Source organism: Vicia villosa, unplaced genomic scaffold (assembly GCF_029867415.1).
Source record: "Vicia villosa cultivar HV-30 ecotype Madison, WI unplaced genomic scaffold, Vvil1.0 ctg.001178F_1_1, whole genome shotgun sequence".
In the NCBI taxonomy this organism is placed as follows: Eukaryota; Viridiplantae; Streptophyta; class Magnoliopsida; order Fabales; family Fabaceae; genus Vicia; species Vicia villosa.
This window is the reverse complement of record NW_026705519.1, coordinates 48,985-61,553: the sequence shown is the minus strand read 5'-3', so window position 1 is coordinate 61,553 and position 12,569 is coordinate 48,985.

Genomic DNA, 12,569 nt, shown 5'->3' with positions numbered 1-12,569 from the left:
TGTACTTCCGAAATATTCTAAGGGGTGAATTCGGAAGTGCATCTCTGAAGTCACCTTTTTTTTTTTTTGGAAAAAAGAGTGTTCGGAAATGCATCTCCGAAAACACCTTTTTTTTCTAAAAATAAAGTGTTTTCGGAAGTGCACTTCCGAAATCAACTTTTTTTCAGAAAAAAAGTAATTTCGGAGATGCACTTTCTAAATATAGGGGTATTTTGGGGTTTTCAGCGGAGGTTCTCCCCATATGGGGGTCTTTAAAGAAATTCTCTAAATGGATTGCATACTGAAACAATAAAATGGGCCGTGAAAATATGATAATGGCTTGGGCTTAGTCTTCTTTTTCTGATCACACATCCTTTTCACTAATGCTAGCATGTACTGGGGAAGTTGGACTTAATAATTCTTATATTCACACCCGACGCTATCAGGCCCACACGCAATTTGTGGATAATTGTAGTTCATTTTACTTTTGCTAATTCACCCCCCAGCCAGACAGGTTTTCTTACACTTCAAAATTGTTTCTTCTTTAATTTTTGTTTGGTAAAACATTTTCCTATTGAAGAAAAAATGTGCAAAAATATGTTTAGAGCCATATAACATGTTAGGAGGTTTGTCATTATTAATAAGCAATTTTCTTAGAAATTTTTTTGGTATTTTTAATAAGCCATTTTCTTCAACATACTCATGATAGCTTAGGTTTTGATACCTTGTGTGTTTTGCCCTGTTTGAGTGACTAAAAGATTGAGTTTTGTTGCCATTTTTTGTGCATAATCAGAGGACATATATGTGATATAATGTGTAAAATACCAGCTTTTAATCTAAACTTTTGGTAGGCTTTTAAGTCATCCCTTTGGCACGCGATTTGTGTAAACTTGTAAATGGTAACGTGATCGCTTTTGCTTGTAAATAATGATGCGCTTGTGCAATGATTATATGTATTTTTTAGGACATTTTAACGGTTGATTAGAGGTCCTAGGACCTGTAGCTTTGTATTTTTAAAAATCTTTCTCTTATGCTTTAATCGAGAGTTTTCTTTCTACATGACTTGTATATAGAACTAGTGTCCACTTCTTCTAATTGTTTGAGTTTTCTTTGTGTGACACAAAAGAGTAAAAAGAGGTTATGCTACTGAATTGTGATGTATGGTTATGCATTGGTATGCTTTGGTTGTTACCTAATTGTTGTATGGTCACTAATCAAACAATTGTTGATTATTGTTCTACTTTGACCTAAAACTTGTGAACCTTTTTGTGTAATACCATGAGGCTTTGATACTTGTTTTAAGGAACTTAAATATTTGATATGCTTATGCCCCAACTCACTTTTCACTTATTTACTTGTATAGTCATACATGTTTGAGTTCATTTGAGTCATCTTTTGCTTGTAAGCTTGATTGGTTGAAATCTAAATGTAAAAATGTGTTGATTACTTTGTTAAGTGTATTATTTGCAAGTTTTGTTAAACTAAAAAGAGATTGCTATGTTTAATACTTGTTAGGTGTCTTGTTTCAAAAATTTGTTAATGTTTGATACATGATTGGTTGTTACCTAAAGGTTGTGATGCTACTTTGTTAAGTGCATTTCGTTTTGAGTTTTGTTAAACTTAAATGAACAATTGTAATTGTTTTGCTTGTGAAACATATGGTTTGTCTTAAGTTTTTATTAGTTCTTAAGATATGTGTTACTTGGTTGTAACCTTGTTTCCTAGCCTTGTTAGGTATATGTGTTCTTTGAGACTTGTAAAGTTCTCAAAGTAGGATAGTAATCCTTTAGCTAGGGTAGTAACCTTTAGCAAGTATCTTGCCTTGTTAGGTAGGGATTTTCTTTGACACTTGTGAAGTGTTCAAAGTAGGATAGTAATCCTTAAGCTAAGGTAGTAACCTTTAGTTTTGTTGTCTTGCCTTGTTAGATGAGATTTCTTGGGAACTTGTGAAGTATTCCAAGTGGGTAGTAACCTTTGGATAAAGTAGCAACCTTTAGCTTGTATCTTGCCTTGTTAGGTAGAGATATATATTTTTTATAGTTGTAAGTATTCAAAGTAGGATAGTAATTATTTAGCTAAGGTAGTAACATTTAGCTTGTATCTTTCCTTGTTAGGTAGATATCTTTTCTTTGGTACTTGTAAGTATTTAAAGTGGGATAATAATCCTTAAGTTAGGGTAGTAACCTTTAGCTTGTATCTTGCCTTGTTAGGTAGAGATCTTTTCTTTGATACTTGTAAGTATTCAAAGTAGGATAGTAATCCTTTTTGCTTGTGCTTATTAATAAGTGTTTTCTAAATGCTTATGTTGTTATTTACTATCTCATCTTGTGAAGTTGTATTTTCATTCCATGTTCCCTTAGGACCTCTTCCTGCTTTGTTAAGAGGAATTGAGATAGACTTTAGGATCGTTATCCATGCATGCTAACTCTAGTTAGAGTTACATTTTCTCTTATCCTTGATCTTAGGGCCACCATTGTATGTTAACATTTGGATAGAGATTTCCCTTTAGAGATGTATGTTCCCCTTGTGGATAATAAACACAAAATCTCTAATTCTTAATAAAAACACTTAATAATGGTTGAAACTAATAAAAAGGGAATGGAAGCTCAGTGTTGGAGCGGTAAAGCGGCAAGCAAAAAGTAATAGGTATTATTTATTACCGGGTGATATAGGTTATATCGTATCGTAGTCCACAGAGATTGGTAGAGAAAAACTGTCGTTCGACTATCTCGCGTTCTAAGTTTCATGATTGAGTGCAGAAAGTAAATGCGGGAAAAGTAAATAAAAGCAAATAAACAATCTTAATAGTCTAAGAGAAATATTTATGGAATTGCATTTCGTTCTACCCGTTGAATACTTAAATCTGAAGTTCTATCGCTCAACACTCACAAATGCATCAAAATCACCGGGCATCATTCGAGATGCCACATCAATATCCATGTCTGAAACACCGACAAAAGCTCAACCGCACTATTCACATCAGCGATGTCTCAACTGACACAAACAACACAGAGGCATTAAACTCGATACCCATTACGATTGTTAGCCCTAAATCCATGTCTAAAATCTAGGAACTAACAGTTATCATTCCTAATCAAGATCTATGATGTATATTTCTACAACAACACAAATCCAGAGCATTTAAGCAAAAAGATCAAGAACAACAATGATGATTTGTAAAGTGAATATATAAATGATCCCAAGATCAACAAATGTACATACAATAAGAGTAGAAATATACATACAAAACCCACCATTGGAATGAAACATAGGGAAGAAAAAAGATGAATCGGAAACTCTCACCGTGTCAAGGCAATCGAAACAAATCCATAGCCAATCCATAGGGGAAAGAGGTGATAAAAACCTAAAAAAATCTGATTTTACAACATATATACAAAATCTGAAATCGAGACCGCGCTAAGCACGCCTAACGCGCTAAGCGCGCAGTTCTTTATTTTTTCCTAAACCACCAGAGCGCGCTTAGCGCCACATACCCGAGCTAAGCGCCCTACTTTCTTCCAGACTTGGTCTTCAAAATTTCCATACCGCGCTTAGCGCCAAAAGAGCGCGCTAAGCGGGCTCAACAGAACAGCAACTTTTATTTCTTCAAAAACGCGTTCGCCGCCGTGTCTTTGACACTTTATTCCTCAAAGCTTCGAACACGCATAAATACCTACAAAAGACAAAAAAACTATCAAACGGTATATATTTACACGAAAATGTAACAAAACACAAACGATACAAATATACACAAAAACGGGGAATTATTCAAACAGTATTACAAAAAGCATCGATAAGTGCCACTATTTACATACACAAAATAACTACAATTTGGCACTTATCACTCAGGTCTCCCTTGTTTAAGGGAATCACTTAGGTGGAGTTTCCCAACCAAAACACAAACCAAGCTTTCTTTTCTTTTGCCTTGTGGCTCTTAAGAGTAGATTACTTCCTTCCTATCTCCCTTGCATAAGTCTCCAAAGGTTGAGCTGCTTATAGGATGTGTTGTGACTGATCAACTAAAAAAACACACAACCAACAATAAAAGTTATAGAAAAAATTAAGCAGAACTATGGCGCTCTGATTCTTTATAAGGAGACACGTAAGCATAGAGGCAACTCTAGCGAGCACAAGAATTATTAAAAAACTTTAAGTTAATCATGCATTGCACTCTCCCCTTTTAGTAGCAAGTAAGTAGTGATAGATACATCCTTTAGATAGAAACAAACAAATAAGCATCCCGTCGAGTACGACGGACGTGAGGGGTGCTAGTACCTTCCCCTTGCGTAACTGACTCCCGTACCCTATTTTCTGGTCGCAAGACCCTGTTCTTATTCTTTGATAGGTGTTCTGATATTCCTTTCCCTCAATGGAATAAATATATTAGTGGCGAATCTGGTTATTTTTCGCGGTAGCGGCACATCTAGACCGCGGTTTTCCAGGAAACAACTTCAATCTGGAATTAAACAAGAAAACCATTTGTCCTTCCCAAAGTTCATTCTTCTGGATCTTTTGATCATGTCATTTATTTTGTTTGTTCCTTATAGATTGTTGCATTATCATAAGCTCGATTCCTAAATTCTTCTAAATCGTGGAGTTGAAGAATTAGGGATTCGCCGGCTTTCAAAAAATCACAGTTTAGGAATTTGGACGCCCAAAATGCTTTATGCTATAGCTCTAGCGAAAAATGACATGCTTTACCATAAACCAACTGATAGGGAGACTGTAGCGGTGAAATTTGTGAGACTAGATCCATTGATTGACTTAGCTCATATGTTTTAACAGAGTCGCCACCGCGCTTTATTGTTTCCAAAGAAAATGGGAGAAAGCACTACGCCAAAATTAAGTTTTGCCAGCGCAGCTACTAAAGCGCTTTTAGACAAAAGCGCTGCTATAGGTTGCACTTAAAAACAAAATAAAAAAACACGCTAAAAAGCGCTCATAAAGGGGGGGTAATGAAAGCGCTTTTCAAAAGCGCTCTTAAAGGGGGGGGGTATGAAAGCGCTTTCTAAAAGCGCTCTTAAAGGGGGGGGGGGGGGTATGACAGCGCTTTTTAGAAGCGCTGGTATAGAATGAGCTACGAAAGCGCTTTCTAAAGTGCTGCTATAGGGGTAGGCTACGAAAGCGCTTTTCTCCTAAAAAGCGCTGGTATAGGGGGTTCTTCTAAAGCGCTTTTCAAAAGCGCCCTCGTAGGTGTTTTAAAATTAAATTAATAAAACTTGCCCCAATTAATTTCTCAGTCTCTCTTCTTCTCCTCGCGACAGAATTGAATCCCTAAATCAATTTCTCAGTCTCTCTTCAACCACGACCTTCAGCCACGACCTTCAGCCACGACCTTCAGCCGCGACCTCCGCCACGACCTCCGCCACGACCTTCAGTTGCCGTCTCAGCCGATTCAGTTGTCGTCTCTGCTCTCGTTTTCCGTTCTCCGTTCTCCCTCCGCCGCTGGTTTGCTTCTTTAGGTAATTTTTATGTCATGTTTGTGTTCTTCTTCTTATTCATAAATATAAGTGTTTGTGTTCTTCACAATCATCGCTTCTCGGATTATCCGTATTAGAACTCGCTGCAATATAAGTGTTTGGTTCAAGTTATCAGTGTTGAGTCTTCTATTCAAAACATTTAATTTGAGAGTTGTTAGGGTTTCTTACTTTCATTGGGGCTTCGAATCTTCTCCTTGTTTTGGCTTGGTTTGATTTGCTGCTGTAGCTCCTGCCATGTTATTTCTTCTACAGGCAATTATGTTAACAGCAAATTTGTGCCATTTCATTAACTGAAAATTGTGCTAGTTTCTGTTCTCTGTTTGAGGTTGGAATTGATCACATGATTACACTTGTGAGACAAAATAATTTTGTACTTGGCAGTTAGACGTTTGTGAATGTTGAGATTTTTAATACGTAATTTTTATTTGTTTGTTTGAAAAATTGCACCGATTAGTGAACCAAATATTTGATAAACTGGTTGTCTGTTTCTTTAGTTCTGCTTGACTTTGAATTTATTTTGTAGAAGTGAGTTGAAGCGTAACATGATAATGTTTGGGTAGTTTTGAGCAAAATTACTTGGTTTAATTACATTTTTTTGTTTAATTGTTTATGTTTTTAAGTGTGTTTCATTAAATTATTTATGGTTATTTTCTTGAAAATATATTAACAAATAGATGTTTTACTTTTTATCAACAATTTGAGTTTAGAAAAATGCAAGTAAGCTTTAAAAATATTATCTTGTATGTTGACATGAACTGTTGCTTATTGAAGTGATATACTTAATCACTCACTACCTAACTGATAAACCAGTAGTAGATGTATCAATTCTTGAAGTTATAACTTTTTCTATTATTATGATATATGATAAGTTTTGAGTGTTCAAAGGGACTGTTATTGTTGTATAACCTTTTAAATGCTGTTGGTAAACCTTAATGATCAAGAATGTGGTAGTTCTGGTATGTTTCATTTTGGTGGTTGTACCAAAGAAACTAACTTAACCAATAATGCAGCATATCTTTGTTGAAGACAAGACAATAGTTGTATCATTTGCATTTTTTTCAAGCTTGAATAATTGTCTCATTTAATGTGAGTCAGACATTAGTAGATGCATCTGGATTGAGATTAAATCAACAACTTGATTTGACAATTGGATTGAGTTTTAATGAACAACTTGCTGTCGGTTTGTAGATTATGGTTTATATTTCTCACTTCTCTGCCAAAAGTCGCATGTTTTTAAAAGCATGCCTTTTGGTGGCATAAGTTGTTCAATATATATTTAGAGATGTCATATAATTGATGTTTTTTCATTAAATATATACAAGTGAATTCATATTAGAGTGAAAAAAGAACTTCATTGATTTTGGTGGTCTTTTTGTAATGACAAAAGAAAACCGGCCTTTCTCTTCCCAAAATAACAGAGAGAAAATAAGCCTTTTCCTAACTAAATAAACCTTTGTTTTCATTTTATTTACCATTTTAAAATAATTGTACAGGAATCAAGTTTATTGAACAAATAGTTGAATATGCTACAGTTTGCATATACTTCCTTCACTTTTATAATATTTGTATTTAACTGCATCTTGTGTGTGTGTGTGTTTAATTTTACAGTTACTTTGAAGTCTCTGGTTTCTACTTGTACAACGCCGATTCAAACCTACCATCTCCCACATCAAGTCTATTTCAGGTTACTATCCCTTTCTTCTTGCTTATAGTTTGTTATTTTCTGCTTATAGTTTATTGTTTATGGTTCTATTTAATATCAATTTAGTGTCTCTCAACCAATTTTTTGGTTTGTGGACTTATATTACCTTGAAATAAGGTAATGTCTTCTTTAAGAAATCGGGTATTCTGATTAGGTATTCTATTATGATGATAGCTATTTATTATCTTGACAGAATTCCTTAGTACCTGATAGAGAAACCAAGAAGCATTTGTTTAGCTTAATTAAGTCATGGATAAGACATGGATGAGATCAAACCGATTGTCGAAAGAGTACGAGAAAGGGGTATGGGAATTCGTTGAGTTTGCGGTTAAGCACTCCGAAGACCCGCTTCGAATGCCGTGTCCTTGCTTGGGTTGCTGTTATGGGGATAAGGTTGACGGGAAACAGTTGGGATCCCATTTACTACGGTTTGGAATTGATAGAAGTTATACATGTTGGACAATGCATGGTGAGAAAAGTAACGGGAATGCTGGGTCGAGTTGTAATAGGAAGTATGCTTCAAACGACGATTGCACAGACACATACGATTGCGATCGAGTCGAGGAGATTGCAGAAGCGCTTGAAGAAGATCTTGCGGATTGTCCCAAAATGTTTGAGAGGTTGGTAAGCGATGCAGAGAAACCGTTGTATGATGGTTGTTCAAAATTCACAAGATTGTCTGCGGTGTTAAAGTTGTACAACTTAAAGGCGGACAATGGATGGTCGGATAAAAGTTTCACAGAGTTATTAGCCCTTATGAAAGATATGCTACCAGAGGATAATGTTCTTCCCAATCGAACGTATGAAGCCAAAAAGATGTTGTCCTCTATTGGCATGAGCTATGATAAGATACATGCATGTCCAAACGATTGCGTTTTGTTTCGAAACGAGTATGCAGCGTTGAATGAGTGTCCTAAATGTGGTGCCCCTCGATATAAGAAAAAGTTGTCTCCTGCTAAAGTCTTATGGTATTTTCCTATAATTCCGAGATTTAGACGCATGTATCGTAGTGAGACCGATTCAAGACACTTGACTTGGCATGCAGATGAAAGAATTATTGATGGAAAGTTGCGACATCCGGCAGACTCACCACGATGGATGAAAGTTGATATTGATTATCCTGAATTTGGAAAAGAAGCAAGAAACCTTCGGTTGTCATTGTCTACTGATGGAATGAACCCGCATGGTATTCAAAGTATCTCGCATAGCACATGGCCTGTGATTCTTATGATCTATAACCTACCTCCGTGGCTATGTATGAAGCGTAAGTACATGATGTTATCAATGCTAATTTCTGGGCCTAAACAACCAGGGAATGACATAGACGTATACTTGGCACCGTTAATCGAAGATTTAAAGTTTTTGTGGGACAACGGTGTGGAGGTTTACGATGGGTATAGGAAGGAAAGTTTCAACTTGAGGGCGATGTTGTTTGGAACAATTAATGATTTTCCAGCATACGGAAATCTATCCGGGTACAGCAATAAAGGTCAAAAGGCGTGTCCCGTTTGTGAAGATGAAACCGATACGACACGATTGGATCTTTGTCAGAAGAATGTCTTTCTCGGTCATCGTAGATTCTTAAATTCTAATCATCACTACCGTGGGTGGAGAAAAGCATTCAACGGAAAGGCCGAACATGGTACAGCCCCGCCTTTTTTGTCAGGTGATCAAATTTTTGAAAAGGTGAAAGATGTGAGCACTCAGTTTGGCAAGCCTTTTGCACATTCACTTGTCAAGGGTGGGTGGAAGAAGAAGTCCATTTTTTTGAACTTCCATATTGGAAGTCGTTGTACGTAAGACATTTCCTGGATGTTATGCATATTGAAAAAAATGTATTTGACAGCGTTATAGGTACGTTACTCAATATACCAGGAAAGTCTAAGGATGGCGTTAACATAAGGAATGACATGGTAAACATGGGGATGAGAACTGAATTGAGACCCGTGACGAAAGGAAGACGAACATATCTGCCACCTGCTGTTTACACTCTATCTAGAAAGGAGAAGAAAACATTGTGTAAGTTCCTCAGTGAAGTTAAAGTTCCAGAAGGCTACTCTTCAGATATTAGAAGACTTGTGTCCATGAAAGACCTCAAGTTAAAGAGTTTGAAGACGCACGATTGTCATGTTATAATGGAACATTTTTTACCAATAGGTATACGTTCTATTCTGCCAGAAAAAGTAAGAAGCGCAATAACTAAGCTGTGTTTCTTCTTCAGGTCAATTTGCAGTAAGGTGGTCGATCCCGCGATCTTACCAACATTGCAAAAAGAGATAGTTGTTACTTTATGTGATCTTGAAATGTATTTTCCTCCCTCGTTTTTTGACATAATGGTTCATCTAGTCGTTCATCTTGTGAAAGAGACACAATTGTGCGGACCAGCTTATATGAGATGGATGTACCCTGCTGAACGTTATATGAAAATATTAAAAGGGTACGTGAAAAACAGAAGTCGACCGGAGGGTTGTATTGCCGAACGATACGTTGTTGAAGAAGCGGTTGAGTTTTGTACTGAATATCTGTCAAATGTTCAATCAATTGGACTCCCCAAATCTCATATTGTCGAAAAAAAAGAAGGAAAAAGGCTAATTGGAAATAAATTTGTGACAGTATCAATGGTCGAACGGGATCAAGCGCACTTGTATGTTCTGCACAATAAGATTGAGGTTGAGCCGTATGTTGAAATGCACAAGGTTGTTCTCCGAGATTTAAATCCAAATAGAAATGAGAACTGGATAGTACGAGAGCACAATCAAAGTTTCATACCGTGGTTTAGGGATCATATTTATTCAAAGTATCGTTCAGATCCTGCTTCAGTAATAGAAAGGTTGAGATATTTAGCCTATGGTCCAACTGTAATTGTGCTTTCTTATAGCGCATACGCTATTAATGGATACACATTTTATACCAAAGAACAGGATGATAAAAGTACTATGCAAAATAGTGGTGTTACCTTGGTAGCTGAAGCAATGCACATATCAAGTGCGAATGACTTAAATCCGAAATTTGCAAATTTGTCATATTTTGGGGTTATCGAGCGCATTTTGGTGTTTGATTACGTGAAGTTTCAGATTCCTGTATTTGGTTGCAAGTGGGTTGAAAATAATAGTGGCATACGAATGGATAAGTCAGGATTTTTGCAAGTGGATCTCAATAGGGTAGGGTACAAAGATGAGCCTTTCATTTTAGCCTCTCAAGCTAAACAAGTGTTCTATGTCAATGATCCGACAAGTACGAAATGGTCTATAGTGCTTTTATCTAACAAAATAGTAGATGAAAACATTGAAGATCAAGGTGATATTGGTGTTGGCATTGAATCTTGTACAAGAAACGATCAAAATGAGAATGAATCTTGTACTAGAAATGATCATAATGAGGGTATTTGGATCAATCCAACCGTCCGCGTTGTTAAGAGACGCGTAGAACACAATCCTACCAAGAAAAGAAAGAGACGTTAGTGATAAAGGTAATAGTATACATATTCCGACTAATTTGTTTTATTCAATTTGTACCGATTGTTTTAATCAATAGTATAGTACTTATTCAATTTTGGTGCATATTCTCGTTTTGTACATAACTTTTGAACCATGTATCCGTTTGTCGACTTCTTTACATGTAACTATACTATTTTGACGATTCCGGAGCTGCTCATGCACTTATATGTTCATTTCGGGACTGTTTTTTATCGGTTTTGCTTCTGCCCGTAATCAAAAGTCGGGCTTAGGGTCTGAATTTCGGAAAACCGACTTTATTTTTGAGTCCGTGGGGACGTTTTACCATAGCCATGTAAATTTCGTTCAATTCCGACAACTTTATTTTTTGACGCTTATTTTGATTTGTACCGATTTCGTTTCCGATTTACTTGTACATGCATGGTTTGACTTCCATTTTACTTGTATAGATTGTTAGCTTATTAATAGTGTACTAATGTGCTTTAGTTTGTTTGATACAGGTTAAATGGCTCCGGATAGAGATGCTCCACCTGAAAACTCACAAGAAAGAGATGCTCAAGAAAGAGATGCCACGGATACAAATGCTCCACCTGATACTGAAGCAAAAGAAGTTGCACGAGGCATCACTATCATGAAAGGAATCGTTCGACATAGAGACCAAGGATTAGTATACCGATTGGAATGGAATTCTGATAAACAAGCAATTGGTCCTAATTCTGCAAAGTTGACAAGTTATATTGGTACACTTGTTCGTATGCATATTCCGGTCTCTGTAGCTAAATGGAATCTGAAAAGCGAAGACTTGGATGCGAAAAAAAAAGCGATTTGGGACGAGCTTCAGGTATATATCATATATGGTTAATTGTTGTTATTATCTTGACGATAAATTGTTTAAATTACTTATACTAACACACTATGAGTATGTTTTTTTGCAGAGGACTTTTGAGATACCAGATGATCGTAGACGCTACATACTTGGTTTGGCCGGCAAAAGATATAGAGGGTGGAAAGCTTTTTTGACAAACACTTATCTTAAGGATAAAGATGGAAACTTTCTTGAAGAGGCACCGGGACGGCCAAAAAAGTATGAGATCTTCATTGGTGAAGAAGATTGGGCTAAGTTTGTAGAGCAAAGAGATGAAGATTTTCGGAAAAGGAGTGCCAAGAATAGTGCGAGAGCATCCAAACCCGCATATCCATACAAAAAAGGGCGTTTGGGATATGCACGCTTGGAGGATAAAATTGTAAGTAAATAGAAATGCGTTTTAATTAATTGTCTAAATGTGTTTTATTTGACGATTTTATCATTTGTGTCAATGCATAGTTAGAGGAGACTAAAAGTGAGGAAACCTCACTTCCTGAACATGTGTTGTGGAGGGAAGCTCGTGTGGGCAAGGATCATGCTGTCGATCCCGAAGTTCAGAGAGTTTTTACTGAATGTGTAAGTATAATACTGTGTCTTTAATTAAATCAAATGTTTTTTAATATATAAATGATTTTTTAATGTAAATGAATTACAGGAGACCTTGTCGCAATCGGCATCCACCGGTGAGGGGAGCGTACTTAGTAGAGCACTAGATGCTCCTGAGTATCCCGGTCGGGTGAGGGGTAAGGGTCATGGTGTGACTCCAACCTCTTTTTACAAGAGTCCTAGGAGAAGAAATCCTTCAAATGAAGAAGTGTTGCAAAAGTTGGCGGAATTTCAAGCACAAGTCTCTGAATTGCAAAGAGATAAAGAGGCGTATATGAGAGAAAAGTGCAACACTTCATTGGTGAAAGAAACTAGTGATAAGGCTAGTATCAACTATCAAAGGAAATTTCCCGAGGTAATTATAATTTTTTTCCTTTTAAATTGTTCTATTATATTAATGATAATGACTTTATATTTACTATTGGTTTAGGGCATTTCATCTTGCCAACTATACTTATCGGAACCGAGTTATCGACTAGTTG